We start from the raw sequence: 18100 nt of genomic DNA, 5'->3' as shown, positions 1-18100 counted from the left end.
GAATGAGATGATGAAACAACTCCGTGAATAACTGGAAAGGAAATCATTCAGTTGTTTTGTCTTGTACAAGGACTTACATGACGCTATCAGATATTAGTCTTCCTGAACAACCATGTAAAGAAGCTTGATCATACACCTGTTTCTCTTTTGCAGCATCCTCTGAATAGTTGAACTTTCTCTGTTACCTATGGCATCTGAACCCAAGAAGAAGCTTTGCTTTGTGCTGTAAAAGATGACCCAAGACAAGAGCTACATAATCTGTATGTGAGTGCATGCTAAGTCGCTTCAGTCTTGTATGACTCTTTGCGACCCCATGAACTGTAGCCCGCCAGGCTCCTCTGTAGGATTCTTCAGACAAGAATACTGGAGTAGGTTACTGTGCCCTCTTCCAGGGGATCTTCCTGACCTGGGAATCAAAACTGCATCTCCTGTGGCTCCTGCATTGCAGGCGGATTCTTTACTGTCGCGCCACCTGGGAAGCCCACATAATCTGTAGTCTCCAAAAAAAAAAAAAAAATGAGACCTGGATATCTTATCAAGAGAGTCACACAGAAGCAAAGAACTGGACTGAAGGTGTCCAGGGATAGGCTCACTTAAGTGTCCAATTTTTTAATTATTTTGATTCAAGACCAAAGCCTTGGTTGTAAAGAAAGGAGATTTGGAGATGGTGAGCCAATATCATGAGGTAAATGACAAACCAAGCAAGCAGCGTTCTATTCTTAGCCACAAGTTTCTGTTTATTTCCTGGACTTTGAGACCATTTGTAAACCAGGGTCTCCAAAACTCCTTCCCACTGGATAGCTGAGGAAGAAAAGAGGACTTAAGAGAGAGAGATGAGGGTGGCACTTACATGACTAGCAAGGAGAAAGTTTCATCCCTGTATTATTTGTCTCTCTAGGATCTGTCACCCAAGTTTGCTTCTGATATCATACCGTAAACTAGGATCAGGGATCTCCTCTCATAATCTGGAAAGCTCTTTCTTAGTGAAATGAACTCAGGTTAAGTGACAGAAAGCTGAAAGTCCCTCTGCCTTCTGCAAAGATCTCTTGCAAAACACTAATAGTAACGTTGTTTTCTCATAGTGAAAATTTAAATGCTCATGAAGCCCTTGGGGAACCCTATTCCTGAATGAATCCTGTTTTGCAGGGGTTGTTGAGCAAAGGGAGTAATTAGCAGTGAGTGATGGTAACTCCCCTGTGACATTACTGTGATGTGAACAAGATAGAGACATATCTATACTTTCTACTTCTGTGAATGACCTGGGGAAGTTAGAGAAAAGCTAAGAGGTACAGCTCAACCTTCAGTTCAGTTCAGTTCAGTTCAGTTCAGTCGCTCAGTCGTGTCCGACTATTTGCGACCCCATGAATCGCAGCATGCCAGGCCTCCCTGTCCATCACCAACTCCTGGAGTTCACTCAGACTCACGTCCATCGAGTCAGTGATGCCATCCAGCCATCTCATCCTCGGTCACCCCTTCTCCTCCTGCCTCCAATCCCCCCAGCATCAGAGTCTTTTCCAATGAGTCAACTCTTCGCATGAGGTGGCCAAAGTACTGGAACTTCAGCTTCAGCATCATTCCTTCCAAAGAAATCCCAGGGTTGACCTCCTTCAGAATGGACTTGTTAGATCTGCTTGCAGTCCAAGGGACCCTCAAGAGTCTTCTCCAACACCACAGTTCAAACGCATCAATTCTTAGGCGCTCAGCTTTCTTCACAGTCCAACTCTCACAGCCATATGTAGAAACCATTTCCCCAGTTTCAGGGTATACTTTTTTAGAATAAGAAATAGCAACCATATATCTCATGCTTTTAAATATCCAATTTCATATACTTTACCTCAATTTCTGTTTAGCCCATACACTTTTCTATGATACTTTGGTTTGGAAATATAATTTCCTATATCAGATTCTCCTAAAAGCAGAATTCTCAATTGGCAAAGTTGACTTCCCTGAATGAGGAATTATTCTCCACATGACTTCCTCAGAATTGTATTAATGTATCGATCAGCAAATATTTATTAATAACTTATACTACTATGTGCAACTAAGCACAAAATATGTTTGCTGAGTCTGGAACTTCTCTTACTTAAAGGAAGTCAAAAAACTTGACTCTTGAACACAAATGTTGGAAATGTGAGCACCGATCTTTTATGTGGCAGACAGCCAACTAATTTTCAAAGAACTAAAATAAATAAATAAAAGCATAAACTAATGAAATAAAGAAAACCAAAAGCAAAAAGATGAATGAAGATAATTTTGACCTTCTTAAAATACTAAGAAAATAGATATACTGCCGCAAAGATTATTACTGAATAAAACACCATATGGGTTAAGATTGATCAATCTCAAAAACAAGTTTGATGGGAATAAGGGCAATCACATGTTAGTCTTTTTAAACAAATTTTAAAACCAGAAGGAAAAAAAAATAGTATATTGTTCATATGTACTCATAGTGGCAAATCCATAAATAAAAGGAAGATATTTTCTTAACAAAAATTCAGCTGTCTAACAACTGCTGAGAGGATGAGGATGACAAAATTACACAAAAGGAACTTTTAGATTATATTCTATATCCTGTACTGGCTGAGAAGCTCCCATGAATTTACTATATTCTTTTTTTTTTTTTTACTTTACAATATTGTATTGGTTTTGCCATACATTGACATGAATCCACCATGGGGGTACATGTGTTCCCCATCCTGAACCCCCCTCCCACCTCCCTCCCCATCCCATCCCTCTGGGTCATCCCAGTGCACCAGCCCTGAGCAGCCTCATCATGCATCGAACATGGACTGGCAATTCGTTTCACATGTGATAATTTGTTTTCTATTTTAATGCTCAAGATATTCCACAAGAAAAATAATTTTTAAAAATGTAATAAATGAAAAATGTTCTAAATTTTAAATAATATATAAAACATATATGTATATATTTCTAAACCATTAAAGAATGTACCCTATTAATTTATCTTGAATTGATTATGGAAAACAACAAATAATTTATTACCACTTTTTTTTAATGTCTTATTATGTTATGTTTGGCTAGTTTACCAAACATGTACAAAAAGTACAGACTAAAATGTCATTGAATGTTAGGACATATACATGGACAAAGACAGTTTTTAAAACCCACTGCCTAAATTTTAACACTTCATGCTTTAAATTTTTTTTTAAATAATGTTAAAAAGTGAAAGATTCAGTCTTTTATTTGTAAACACTTATCAGTTATTTTAAAAACCAGGTGCAAAGTCTGTATCCTCAGGAAAAGAAACAAAACCTTTGTTGTAATTGTTGCTATATATCTTAAAGTTGATTTTAAACCAGAGACCAAAATTTGATGAGTACAATTTCTGAAGTTCAACGTGAGCCAAATGTGTTAATTATGTCAATCCATCTATCTTCTGTAAATGGCAACCCACTCCAATATTCTTGCCTGGAAAAGCCCCATAAAGAGAGGAGCCTGGCCGGCTATCGTCCAGAGGATTGCAGAGAGTCAGAAACCACAGCGACTTAACACACACATATTTACACTCTGTATTAGTTTGAATCTCAGTATCATTTTTTCTCGTGCCTCCTCTTTTTAACCATTAGTCAAATGTGAATATAATTACATATAAACAGTTAAGACAAACAATTTAAAGACGCAGTGGGTAATCAATTGTTATTTTTGCACAATATCAACAAATCAGGCTTTCCCGAGACTCAGAAAGTAAAGAATCTGCAGGCAATTCAGGAGACACAGGAGACTCCAGTTCAATCTCTGGGTGGAAGATCCCCTGGAGGAAGAAATGGCAACCCACTCCAGTATTCTTGCTTGGAGAATTCCATGGACAGAGGAGCCTGGCAGGCCACAGTCCATGAGGTTGGAGAGAGCTGGACACAACTGAGCGACTAAGCACACACATCAACAAATCAGTGACCAAATCATGAGCATATAGTCTCATAGCCTCAAATTGCTGCTCTTGTCTATTCAAACCACACACAGAGGCTTTCAAAGCTTTTATTTAAGGAAAAATGCATTAAAATACTTTTGTTAGCTCATTAAAAAAAAAAAAAACATATTGGAAAAAAGTACACCACTGCTCTCCTTACTGATATGAAGTGCAAGGATCATTTCCAGGAAATTTCTGTGGGATTTGAAACTCTCAATTTGAAAAGGCTGCTGAATAATTTAGAATATCCTCTGTCAAACCTACAACGCACTCCAGCGTTTCTGGGCCAAGAATGACCATTCTGTAGTAATTATCTCCTCCATTTAAAGTCTACCTCCTTGAGTTTTCTAGCAAATGTTCCTTGTTTTACTCTTTGCACATTACCAATAGAATCTAACCCTTTTTTCATTCAACATCCCATTACAAATTTGAGATCCTTGGTTATATCTGCTTTCTCTTTGTCTAAACAGTTTAATTTCTAACAACCATTTCTCATATACCTTGCTCTTTTGGCTTTCTGACATGTCTGCATCTGGTCTGTCAATAGCCCTCTAGTGATTTTAGACTTGATAGTATTTCAGGTTTAATAGCATTTAGATTGTGCCTTGGATATAAGACTGCTCAATAAACGTCTATTGAACAAATAGATGACTTCTTTCCTCCACCTTTTGTATTTCTTTGTGTTGGAGTAAAGTTGCTATTCCTGTCTGGAAATTCATTCTACCTCCCCCATACACATTCTCTAGCTGAACAGTGACAGCTCCTATCTTACTCTCCGTACTTCATTTCCTGGAGGTTTGTGTTTTCAGGCCATATCTCTTTGCTAGCACACTTTTACATCTTTTTTTTTTTCTGCTCTTTATTCTGTTTCTTTTCTTTTTTTTTTAATTTTTATTTTTACTTTATTTTGCTTTACAATACTGTATTGGTTTTGCCATACATTGACATGAATCAGCCACGGGTGTACATGAGTTCCCAATCCTGAACCCCACCTTCCCCAAGAGAAGGCGCTTTCATAAAGAAGTCTTTGCTGAGAGAGTGATATCTGCCTTCACAACTCAATCTGTTTTTTACATTTACTTGTTCTCAGTTTTCGTATCCCTTGTTTCTATTGCTATCCTTCTAATAACATCATTTTTTTTAATCAGAGAAAAAAATGTCTTGCCTAAACCAGGTTCAGATTGTCAACGTGCAACATGTGTAACTCTGATTAATCCACGGGTGAGAGCCAACAAGGAAAAAGTGAGACACAGAGAGACAAATCTGAGACCGTTTTGTAAAAGGACTGAAGATTTTCCTTCCTGTGATTAACCTTGGGTGCTCTGAGTTTTGATACAGCAAGACACATTGATACCTTTCAATTTCATATTCTAGGACTTGTTGGATGACATTCTTTACTCAATACTACCTATGGCATGTGCACTAGAGGAAACAGAAGGTGCAATGAACAGAGTGTTGTTAACAGGAAAATAAGCAACTGTATGTATAAAATATGACATCATAGAATGATATTAGGAAGAATTAGAAATGCTGTCAAAGTTTCTCCACTATTAGCTCATTTGAAACAGTATGTTCTAGGAGATGTAAGGCAATGGTCCCTCTCAGGAGATGAAAGTAGCAGATTAAAAAAAAAAAAAAAAAACCTCTAGGAATAAAAAATTCGATGGACTTAAGAACAGACGTGAGGATAAAGCCTGACAACTGCCAATTGTCCCAAGTTCCTCTCAGTATTATTTTTCCATCTGCAGACAACTTCTCTTGAGTCATTCTTTTGATTCTCTTACTTCCTAGACTGGACACCAAGATTTCAGATGGATAGTTCTTTTCTTGGTGATTCAGACAGTATAGAATCTGCCTGCAATATAGGAGACTCGGGTTCAATCCTTAGGTCAAGAAGATCCCTTGGAGAAGAAATGGTAACCCACTTGCCTGGAGAATCCCATGGACAGAGGAGCCTGGCAGGCCACAGTCTGTGGGATCGCAGAGTTGGACATGACTGAGTGATTAACACTACTACTACTAATGACCTCTATGACCTTCAAGCCTACGAAAACTGGCTGCAAACCATTTCTAGTACCAGGACCAAAGGTATCAGTACATTTCTAGGCATTGTTGCTGTTGTTTAATCATTAAGTTGTGTCTAATCTGTGCAGCCCTATGGACAGTAGCCTGCCAAATTCCTCTGTCCATGGGATTTCCCAGGCAAGAGTACTGAAGTGGGTTGCCATTTCCTTCTCTAGGGGATCTTCCCGACCCAGAGACTGAACCTGCATCCCCTGCTTGGCAGGTAGATTCTTTACCATTGAGCCACCTGGGAAGCCCGTTATTTTTGGCATTGTTGTTGTTCAGTCACTAAGTCATGTTGGGCTCTCTGCAACCCCATGGTCTGCAGCACACCAGGCTTCCCTATCCCTCACTGTCTCCTGGAGTTTGTTTAAACCCATGTCCATTGAGTCGGTGATGCTAGCCAACATCTTATCCCCTGTCACCCCCTTCTTCTCCTGCCCTCAATCTTTCCCAGCATCAGGGTTTCTCTTCTTTGCATCAGGTGGCCAAACTTAAGCATGGGTCATATTCAGATGAGCCTGTAGCAATAGCAGGTCTCACTGAGATGCTATGGATTTCTCTCCAAGGTGTGCTCCCTGTGTTCCTGACACCCATCCCTTCCTTGACCATTCTTGATCAATAGTTCAGCTTGTGTGCTGGTGGGACTCAGCCCACGCCAAAGTCCAGTCTTAAACCACTATCAACGTAGCCTTGAAAAAAACTGATTTCAAATTCAAGTAACCTCTGACAGAGATCAGCAAACTATGGCTTGTGGGGAATATCCTGCCTGTAGCCTATTTGTGTAAATGGAATTTCACTGGATTAAGCCTTCTCTTTTTTCATTCATTCATGTTTATTCAGTCATTCTATGACTGTTTTCATGCTACCATAGCAGAATTTTGTATTTGTGACAGAGACCCTCTGGTTCTCAAAGCCTAAAATACATACTACCTGGACCTTTAGAAAAAATATTTGCTGATGCCTGGTCTCTGAGATGGGGAAAATGCCACCAGTTTGGATCAGCTAGAGTTGCTTCCCCACTTTCTTTACTGCAAAATGATCTTTACAACTGTCATAGATACATTTTGAAAAATTAATTTATATACAAATGAGGAGGGGAAAAGAATCATCTTTACCCACAAGTGACTAGTGACCTCCTTCTGAAACAATCCACCCCCCAACCAGTTTCTTCAGGGCTCCCTTGACCTCTTTGTTTCTCTAAGTGTAGATTGTGGGGTTCAGCATGGGGGAGATTACGCTTGCAAAGATCTGCACTGGAGTGACCAGCACCTTACTCAAAGACGGCTGGGTATAGACAAGAGCACAGGGCCCGAAGAACAGAGTGACCACAGAGAGGTGGGAGACACAGGTAGACGATGCTTTGTGCCACCCCTCAGCCGCGTGCGTCTTTACCACTGCAGTGATGATGCGCATGAAGAGGAAACAGATCCTGGGCCAATGTTGGTGAAGCTTACCATCTCAATGATGAGTGTGTTACTACAGGCCAATTTGACAGCAGGAAAGATGTCTCAGAAGAAATAACCTATCTCATTAGACCCACAGTATGGCAATTGGAAGGTCAGTGTAGTGAGACTTGTGGAGTGGAAAGAGCTAATAGCCCAGGCGCCAGCCACCAGCAGGGCACACGCCCAATGGTTCATGATGATGGCATAATGCAGCGGGTTGCAGATCACAGCAAATCAGTCATACGCCATCACCGTGTAGAGCAGAGACTCATGCAGCCTAGGCAGTGGTAAAAGAAGACCTGGGACATGCAGCCACCCAGGGAGACGACCCGGCTCTTCACCAGCAGGTTGGCCGACATCTTTGGGGTGCTCACAGAAGAGAAACCAATGTCCAGCACAGAGAGGTTACAAAGAAAGAAATACATAGGAGTGTGGAGGTGGGAATCAGACACCACAGCTAGCAGGTTAAGCAGATTTCCTAGCAGAGTGCAGACGTAGAAGATTAAGAACACCACAAAGAGCACAACTTCCTGCCCCTGGGTTCGAGGGATGCCCAACAGGATGAATTCTTTAACCAAAGTGTGATTCCTTATCTCCGTAAAAGTTAGATTTTTGTCCTGGAAAGAGGGGAAGTGACAGTAAGTTAATGACCCACAGCACCAAAATCCGCAGCTTGCTACCAATAGACTCATAAAAAGAAAGACGATCATAGGTTCTATTCATGGAAGGATAATGCTTATTGTGATTGAGACATCAAGAATAGCAAATACCCCAGAAGGAGGTGCTGTCTCTGGGGTGAGGACTGAAGGCAGGCTGGTATATGGACAGACATTGTTTTATTATCAGCTAGAGAGGAGCAAGTGACAAAGAGAGTAGAAGCCTTGGAAACTGATGAAGGAAAAGAAAGAGAAAGGGAAGGAAAACAAAATAGAGTAGAGAAAAGAAAAGGGAAAATGAGGCATGTTTACAGTTTACAGAGAATTTTTATGACCATTTTCGAGTTAAGCCTTAATAGAGTCTCATAAGGGAAGATCCCCTGGAGAAGGAAATGGCAACCCACTCCGGTATTCTTGCCTGGGAAATCCCACTGGCAGAGGAGCCTGGTGGGCTACAGGCCATAGGGTCACAAAGAATGGAACACGACTGAGTGACTAAACAGTAACAGAGTCCTGTATATATGATAGGAATAATATTTCTATTTCATAGATGATGAAATTATGATTCAGAGAGATTAAGTAACTTGTTGAATTTCTCATATATAACTCTAGGAAGATCCAGAATTAGACTCCAAGGATTCTAAATCCATTATACTGTAATTGGAAAAGGAGAAAAATAATTATGGAAATGCAGATAAGAGAAAATATTATTGTATTTTTTAAACTGAGAGGACAAGACAATGTGGCTCGGTCATTCATTTTTTTAAAATTTGGATTTCTCCATAAACACCCTTGCCAAGTTGTCACTGAGTCCCTCCTTTGCAATTTTTGTTTCACTATACTCTTCCTGTCTATTATTGTTAAACATTCCAGACAGTTATACAATGAGAGCTGTTATCCTGCATTCCTTATTCTATTTCTGCCAGTGCACTTTTACATTTCATGAACATTCAAAGCGACTTTGAGAACACTGTGATCTGAAATTGAATTATTCATATGTGAAGCTAAAAAGACTTTTTCACACTGGTTTCTGTTATTTAGTGCTGAAACCATTTTTTAAGTCTGCTTTTATGAAAACCCAGGTTCCTACATATATAGTTTATAGGTGTCCAGTTTCATAGTTTTAGTATTCACCCATCACCCAAGCCTATCAAAGCATCTTTGTGTATTTGGACTGTCATCAAAAATACGCAATACACTGTATTCTTTCCAGCATGCCCTTTCTTTAATCATGAGGTGTTGTAGTGTCCACATTTTCATCTACATCCATATGGAAGATATTGGTAAAAGAAACTGCCTAAATTGGCAAAAAGTTTTTCTTTACTAAAATATTTGGATATATTATGTATCCTATTTCTGATCTAAGTAGGGAAGAGATATGGATTAATTTTTATAATTCTTTCAATTTAACTAAATTTGAGGATTCAATTAGCATTGCACAAATGTACATACAAAAAAATTTCAAAAACTATGGATAAAGTAAATCACGGAAAATAAAAAATATTTCATAACATTCTGGAGAGGTTTTTTTGTATTCTCTAAAAGAGATTCAGAAATAACAAATTTCATGAACTATCTGAAATAGGATATTTTCTGCTCCTGAAGCAACCATATGAAATCAGATGAACTTAATTTAATATCCTAAACAGTTTTTTTTTAATATGCAAAGGGAAAGCAACTTTTAAGTGTAAAATCAAGACTAACATGTGTGATGAGTCAGAAATGAATCAGAAAAACAGGTTATTAACTTGGAGGAATCCATCATACCCACATCCTTCAGCTTTTTTTCTTCATTGCCTCAGGGAATAATAAGATATATAAAATTTTTATGATAAAATAAATCATAAAAGTTTAGACCATGCCTTTTTTAGATAACATGTTTTGATTTTATTTTCATTGAAGTTTTGAATAAAAAGCATACATTCTATTGATTCTATTGATCCAAGAGGAGAAAGGGGAAAGTTTTCATATCAGAGAAGAGAAATTATAACACGCAATAAAACAAAATTAGCAAAAGTTTAGACACTGAAAAAAATCTCATTCCTATAATGCTAAATTATTCTCTTAATTCAACATGGTGGATGGTAGTGCTTGTCAGTGAAATATGGAACTAAGTGAATTATAGAATGAAAATCTATTTTTTAGGTAAATAATAGAATTGTTCCTCTATCTATTGACTTTGAGGAACGTAAGGACCAAGCAATTGATGATGTCCAAAGTGGAGAATGCATGACTTTGAAACCAAAGAGAAGTTCAGGGCTAAAGATGTAACCAAAAAATGGAAGATTGCTCCTCACATGTATGAAAATATAGATGAGTACAAAATGGAGAACACAGAGAGGAACTGGGAGCACTTGAGAAGTCTAGGGAATTAGGGGTCCTGTCCTCATTTCTTCCCCTCACCACTCCTCACATTATTATCTGGTTCCAATGCACTATTGAAAATCAGTAAATTAAATAAATAATACCTAATAATCAGCCCTTTATATACATTAACATATTTAATCCTCTTAACAACCATCTGTAGTAGTTGTATTACTATTCCCCACTTACAGAAGAGTAAATGGAATAATAATTTGCCACATTACTTACAATTGAAAATGAAAGTCTCAGAAGAGTAAACTGCATAATAGAAGATTAAATAAATTGCCACATTATGTATGATTACCAGATAGTAATTTCTAACACTCTCTCTCCCCGCCAAAACAGAGATCTGGTGAGCTGTTTGCTAAGCATGAGTCACCTGATTACAGTTGATCTATAATTATTTCTGAGTTTTTAAAAGTCTCAGTCCAGGTTTCGTGTTGGTGAGAAAGAAGCCTCATACCATTGTAAGGCTGTAAAGTGAGTCAGACAATAAAATGGATAGAAAAAGGACTATCAGGCTGAATGTTTACTCTGTGTATAATAGCATTGAAGTGAATACCAGGAAATGACATACCAAGCAATGTTAATCATTTGAATGACTCTCCAGGGATAAGAACACTGTAAATATATTGAAGTGGTTATTTTTAATTTCTTCTCTTAAAATTCATGAGAACAGTTAGGCCAGGGAACAATTTAACAATCCAGGAGCCCAAATCTTAATGTTCTAATGAATCATTCTATGGCACAATTCCTTAACTGTAAACATATCTTTATTATCATCATACAAAGGAGAGCCAGAGAGCAGGCGTATATCGTAACTAACGCAGAGTAAATCCTACATGGCTAAATATGGAAGGAGACAAAAAGACAAACTCAGTTTGTGTCTCGAATTGTATTTGGAAAAAATAAAGGTCAACAGAGGACAAAAATGCCCAATGTCTTAGATTCAGGATTAGAATTTAGATCCAGGGTATGTTGTGGTTGATCTGAATCAGTTCTATTTAATTCTTTGACATCATATTCAGCATGTCATGTAGGGCGGATGGGGAGGGAGATACACGCAGACATACACACACAGACACATATTTTTTCTGGGAAAATGTCCATAAGTATTCTTGGGTTCTTAAAAGGGGTCACAGCCATCAAAATGATGAGGAATCACTACTTAGACTAAACTAGGAAAATGACACGTAGGTTAAGAACTAAGGTGAAACAAATATATTTGTGTTTATATTCCATGACAAAACAGTGAAAATGTCTTAGCATCTGCTTAAAGCAAATGGGGAAAAAACAAGGAAGTTACATAGCAGAAAGGGCAGAGAGGAGTGAGAAAGTGATAGGAAAAGATACAGGGAAAAAGAAAGGAAATTATATGTTATAATAAACATGTAGGCTTAAACTGTCATAAAAACAGTGTTGTGGTCCAAGTCAGTACAGTTTTACACTTCTCTGTTCTCCTGGTGCCTCTTATGGATGCTTTTATGGTCACCTTGTCAAGAAAGGACTACAAAATGGCTTGATCCTGGGGTCTTTAGGTTTGAGGTGTTGCTATGTTCCTGTCCTTAAGCTGGTCAGGGTCTGTGCAAATAGATTCCCAATCTAGAGCTCATTGAGTCATTGATCCTTTCTCTAGGCTCTAAAGCCTCCCTCAAGAGTGGGTATCAGAGGCTTAAATAGAACTGGCATCTCTAAGGGACCAGATTCCATGAAATCTGTTTTAAGCCCCTAAGGCTTACAGATAACATCATTTTCTCACTAATTAGTTTAAGGACTCTAATACTTTTTTGTTTTTTGACGTAGCCAGTTGGTCTCTGTATTGAAGATGATGAAACTTTTGCCAAGGACCATTCTGGAAGAGCTACCAGGTACGCTAGAAAACATTCAACTTATTATCTATGAAAAGTAAAGACCTGATGCTACATTAATGTTTTCATTCCTGACATTTAATGTCTCAATGGTTGGTTCTTCCTCAGAACAATTATAGGGCTCATGATTGCTGCATGGTACTTAAAGTGTAAGATTTTTAATCATAACATCTGGGTTTAAATCCTGACCACACAATGACTGGTGTGTGAGAATGAACAAGTTACTCAAATTGTCTGATGATCACCAAATTTCTTTATCTGTAAACCCGAGATGATAATACCTTTCACATTATAGTTTTATGAATTTCACATGAGATAATGTATGTGCAAATTTGGCTTTGAATTGTAAATCTTTCTGTAAATATTAAGAAGTAGCACTATTTTAATTACTTTCACTTAATTAGTATGATTTAAAGTGGCTGGAATAATGTGTTAAAAGAACCTAGACTATTGACTTTTTAATAACAAATTTCTTGAGATATAATTCACACATCATAAGACCCATCATTTTAAAGTATACAGTTTAGTGATTTCACAGTTTTGCCACCAATACCACAATCCAATTTTAGAACATTTCTATCACTTTAGAAAGATCCCTCGTGCCTACTTGCCGGCATTACTTCTTCCCATCCCTCACTCTAGGACACAATAATGTGCTTTTCTGTTGTTATGGACTTGTCTTTTGTGCACAGTTCATGTAAATATAATCATACACCATGTAGCCTTTTGCATCTGCCTTCTTTCATTTCGCATAATGTTTTCAAGGTTCATCTACTTCATAGCATCTACCAGCACTTCATTCCTTTTATAGCCAAATAATTGTGCACAGTGTAGATACTGTACATTTTTTACTCATTCATTACTTTATGGATATATGGGTTGTTTCTGAGGTTATTAAGGTTACCGCCTCAGGAATGCAGATAACCTCAGATATGCAAATGACACCACCCTTATGGCACCTTTATGGCAGAACGCAAAGAAGAACTAAAGAGGCTCTTGATGAAAGTGAAAAAAATTGGCTTAAAACTCAACTTTCAGAAAACTAAGATCATGGCATCTGGTCTGGGCAAATAGATGGGGAAACAATGGAGACCTTATTTTGGGGGGCTCCAAAATCACTGCTGATAGTGACTGCACCCATGAAATTAAAAAGTACTTGCTCATTGGAAGAAAAGCTATGACTAACCTAGACAGCATATTAAAAAGCAGAGACATTACTTTGCCAACAAAAGTACATCTAGTCAAAGCTATGGTTTTCCCAGTAGTTGTGTATGGATGTGAGAGTTGGATTATCCAGAAAGCTGAGTGCTGAAGAATTGATACTTTTGAACTTGGTGTTGGAGAAGACTCTTGAGAGTCCCTTGGACTGCAAGGAGATCCAACAAGTCAATCCTAAAGGAAATCAATCCTGAATATTCATTGGAAAGACTGATGTTGAAACTGAAGCTCCAATAATTTGGCCACCTGATGCAAAGAACTGACTCATTGGAAAAGACCCTGGGAAAGATTGAAGGTGGGAGAAGGGAACAACAGAGGATAAGATGGTTGGATGACATCACTGACTCGATGGACATGAGTTTGTGTGAGGTCCGGGAGTTGGTGGTGGACAGGGAAGCCTGGCGTGCTTCAGTCCATGTGGTTGCAAAGAGTTGGACACGACTAAGCAACTGAACTGAAACTGAACTGAACTGGGTTGTTCCTACTTTAGATTATTGTTAATAGTGCTCTTATGAACATTTATATATAAGTTTCTGTTTGACTATATATTTCCAAATCTCTTGTGTATATGCCCAGAGGTGAAATGCTGAATCTAGATTGTTGGTACTTCAACTTGAATTATATACAAACAGAAAAAATATTCTTGTTGACTGTACATTTTCTTAAGTATTGTTATCTCTAATTTGAAACTAGATATGAATGGTTGCTTTCAATCTTTATATAGAAATAAGCAAAATAAATGCAAAAAAATACTATGAAACCTATAAAATCCTAAATGCACTGATTTGATCTAAATGATTATGTTGTTTTATGTAAAATCAAATAATTGATACTGAATTTAATCAAAGAAATATATTTATATTTGTGAGTTTTATGCTTCATTTGTCAACTTGATTTCATTTTTATATTTTTTCTTAACTTTTTATTTTATATTGCTGTATAGCCTATTAACAATGTTGTGCTATTTTCAGGAGAACTACGAAGGGACTCAGCCATACATATATATGTATCCATTCTCCCTCAAGCCCCTCTTCCATCCAGGCTGCCACATAGCATTGAGCAGAGTTCCCCATGCTATATGGCAGGTCTGTGTTAGTTATCATTTTAAATTTAGCAGTGTGTACCTTTCCATCCTAAACTATTCAAGGTATATTCAATCATCCTTTGAATTATCCTTCTTACCCTTGCTGTAATCTTACTTCTTTTAAAAATGAACTTTTAACTTATCAATATATTATTTTTACCAGCTAATTAATTAAATTTTAAAGGGATTATAGCAATTAGATTTTAGGGGAAATCTAAAGGAGTCTCCAGTTTATGATGAGGGGAGTCTCCACCGGATGATGATGTTGGAGGTCAATGTTAGATAACAATGTTGTTGGGTGACCATGGTAGGAATGAGTTACTTCCAGCAGATGTTGGGGCAGAGAGAGTTGACCAAACACCATCACAGGTCACAGTACATATCAAAGGAGGCCGCAGGAAGGTGTATCAAAGTGGAAAAATGGACATCACTCTTTACCAATGCTGTAACCTTGTAGTTGCAGAGCTCAGAATCAACCCTGGGGAAATGAAGGGTGAGGGTAGAAAGTTCAAAACTGACTAAGTTTGTAACTTGAATGTAACAGTTTTGTAACTTGAATATACTAAGTGTAACTTGAATCTCATGGACTTCAGTGTAACTGGGATACTTTTCCTACCAACCATTTGGCAGAAATGGAGGTGCAAGATAAAAATAAGCGAGGTATGAAAAAATAAAGGGAGCTGCATTTTGTGCATCTGGGTTTGTCCTGTAGGAACAACAGTTGCCCACTATCTATCTTCTTTGTATGTCTGCATGAGTGCTCAGTTGTGTCTGACTCTGCAACCCAATGGACTGTAGCCTCCCAGGCTACTCAGTCCATGGTGTTTCCCAGGTAATAATACTGGAGTGGGTTGCCCTTTCCTCCTCCAGAGGATCTTCCTGAGCCAGGGATCGAACGTGTGTCTCTTGGGTCTCCTCCATTGACAGGTGGGTTCTTTACCACTGAGCCACCTAAGAAACCCACTTACATGTTTGAAATGACCTTAAATTGTGACTCTCCAAGAGATACATAGTGATGTAAGTTATATACTTGTATCTGGATGTGGTCGGGGACCTGATAATATGATGGCTAGGAACAGAATTACGGGTGGAAGATAATAGGCCTAATTATGTTCAATGGACTTTGAAAATAATTCAGCCAGTGCAATTTTACTTGCAACATTTTCTCTGACCTTCAAGCTTACATCTCATTTCAAAGGGCTCAGCAAACCAGCTTTGGTCAGTAGCTGACTTACAGGATCCTCTGGAAGGTTTCCATGGAAACCAAGTGCAGAGCAGGAGAGCATGGATAGCCTAACAATTAATTTCAAGCCTGCTGTTTCTCTTTTTCCTGACCATATAGCTAATGCTTTTAGCATGGCTTTTGCCAAGTGAATATAAATAATACCATGCTACAAACATTTAAAATACTATAAAATACTATATTAACAGTATCCAATAAAAACAGAACATATTACTATATGAAAGTGAAGTGAAAGTGAAGTCGCCCAGTCATGTCCGACTGTTTGCGACCCCATGGACTGTAGCCTATCAGGCTCCTCTGTCCATGGGATTTTCCAGGCAAGAGTGCTGGAGTGGATTGCCATTTCCTTCTCCAGGGGATCTTCCCGACCCAGGAATCAAATCCTGGTCTCCCACATTGCAGGCAGATGCTTTACTGTCTGAGCCACCAGGGAAGCCCCATATATATATATACACACAAATGAATTATACATATATGTATAGTATACATTGTATGTACATACCATATTATATATAATAATAGCTGCTATATTATAAACATATAACATAATATTAAGGATTATATATTACTGATTTTTTTTGGCTAAAAAGAAAAAAAAACTAATGACTTTTCTATATCTCTTGACATTTCTATGCCTTAACCACTCCTAGGTTTTCCTCTTATGGCCATCCCCATTCTCAAATTTTTAAATCCTACCCCAGCCAGCAATACACATTTCATATGTGATCTTCTCTTTTAGGTTCACCCTGGTATTCCCAGACCAAATAAACATCTCTCATTTGAACCCACTTCATATTTTAATTACATTTTTTGACAGATAATACTTAATTTGTTTCATAATTAATTACATAAAGACCTCTGCCCAAATCAGCTTTTCTTTCTCTGTAGCATCTAGTTAAGTGACTTAACAGTGACTCAATGAATGTTTGCTAAATTAATACATCAGTTAATTAAAATAAGAGGAAATCAACTTAGACTTCAGATCCCTTGGAGAACAGAACTCCCAGTTTAGTGCCCTCATTTCTGAGCACTCAGTAAGATACACAGACCTCTTTCCTCTTTTCTAGGAGAGGTATTTATATGAGGGATCTCTGAGGTCCCTTCTGCCTCAAAAGTTCTATTTGATAATCATGATCTAAAAATAAGGTCTAACTATGTTGCATTTAGACTATCTTTTCATGTGGACCCTAGTCTAAATTTCTCTCTTTAGTTCTGCTCATCATTTGCTTCCCAATAGATAGACTTAGCTCTATAAATAATAAGCTGGCCAGAGAGCTGAGGATCAGGCTATGTAAAGGCATCACTTACTAAAGTATATCCAATTCAATATTAAAAAATAGTGATAGGCTTTCAGGTGTGCTCAGACCCTGTGCTGAACCACTGCATGGGACACAAAGATGGGCCTAGTGGTACAAGATATATGAGACATACAGTACCTATTCTCAGAGAATTCACCAGCTACAAGGTGGAGAAGACAAATATAAAGATAACTATAAAAGCTATGGAGGAGGATTCAGGAGGAAGGGGACACATGTATGCCTATGGCTGATTCATGTCACTCTATGGCAAAAACCATCACAATATTGTAAAGTAATTATCCTCCAATTAAAATAAATAAATAAATTTTTAAAACTTATTCTAAACAGACAAACTCAGTATAAGATTTAGATCCTAAATTAACTACCAATTCATTCTTTTAAGTGAAGCGGCATTGGAGAACAGAGTCCCTAACTTTTTTCTCACTTGTTCCATGTTATTTTATGTATGTTGTTTGGGGTCTCTGGATTCAGTTGCCTCATTATATATAAGATGAAACCATTGTTTTATATGATCTTTAATGTCTCATAAATTTCTATCTTCCTATGTCTTACAGGACTTAAGAATGTAGCTCTTTGTTTTCATAGAAATGGTTTGTTTATTGGCGATCCCAAAGGACTTTTATATTCACTTTAAAAATAATGAATTTCATTCTGTTGGATTATTATCAGAATTATTATCAGTTCCACTGATTATATCATGTGTATGTGTGCATCAGTTTTGTGTGTGTGTGTATTTAAGGAAATTAAATATTCCTTAGCTCTCTCAAAATAACTAAGAATGTAAAATACTTCTAAATTTTGGATATCAAAACTGCAGGCAATAACATGAGATACAAATTTTCACAGTACCTACTGATGGAAAGAATTAGCAAGTATCGGATTAATTTAAGCCATGAGAACTGTCAGGG

The 18100-nt window shown here is 37.6% G+C and overlaps 1 pseudogene; it reads right to left on the bottom strand.

Annotated features, from left to right (window-relative positions):
- Positions 1–7383: 7383 nt before the first annotated feature.
- LOC128069122 (putative olfactory receptor 10D4) lies at positions 7384–8150 on the bottom strand (annotated as a pseudogene).
- Positions 8151–18100: the final 9950 nt, after the last annotated feature.

This window comes from Budorcas taxicolor, chromosome 25, assembly GCF_023091745.1.
Source record: "Budorcas taxicolor isolate Tak-1 chromosome 25, Takin1.1, whole genome shotgun sequence".
Lineage (NCBI taxonomy): Eukaryota > Metazoa > Chordata > Mammalia > Artiodactyla > Bovidae > Budorcas > Budorcas taxicolor.
The sequence above is the reverse complement of the archived record's forward strand: the minus strand, read 5'-3'. Positions and strand labels throughout refer to the sequence as shown.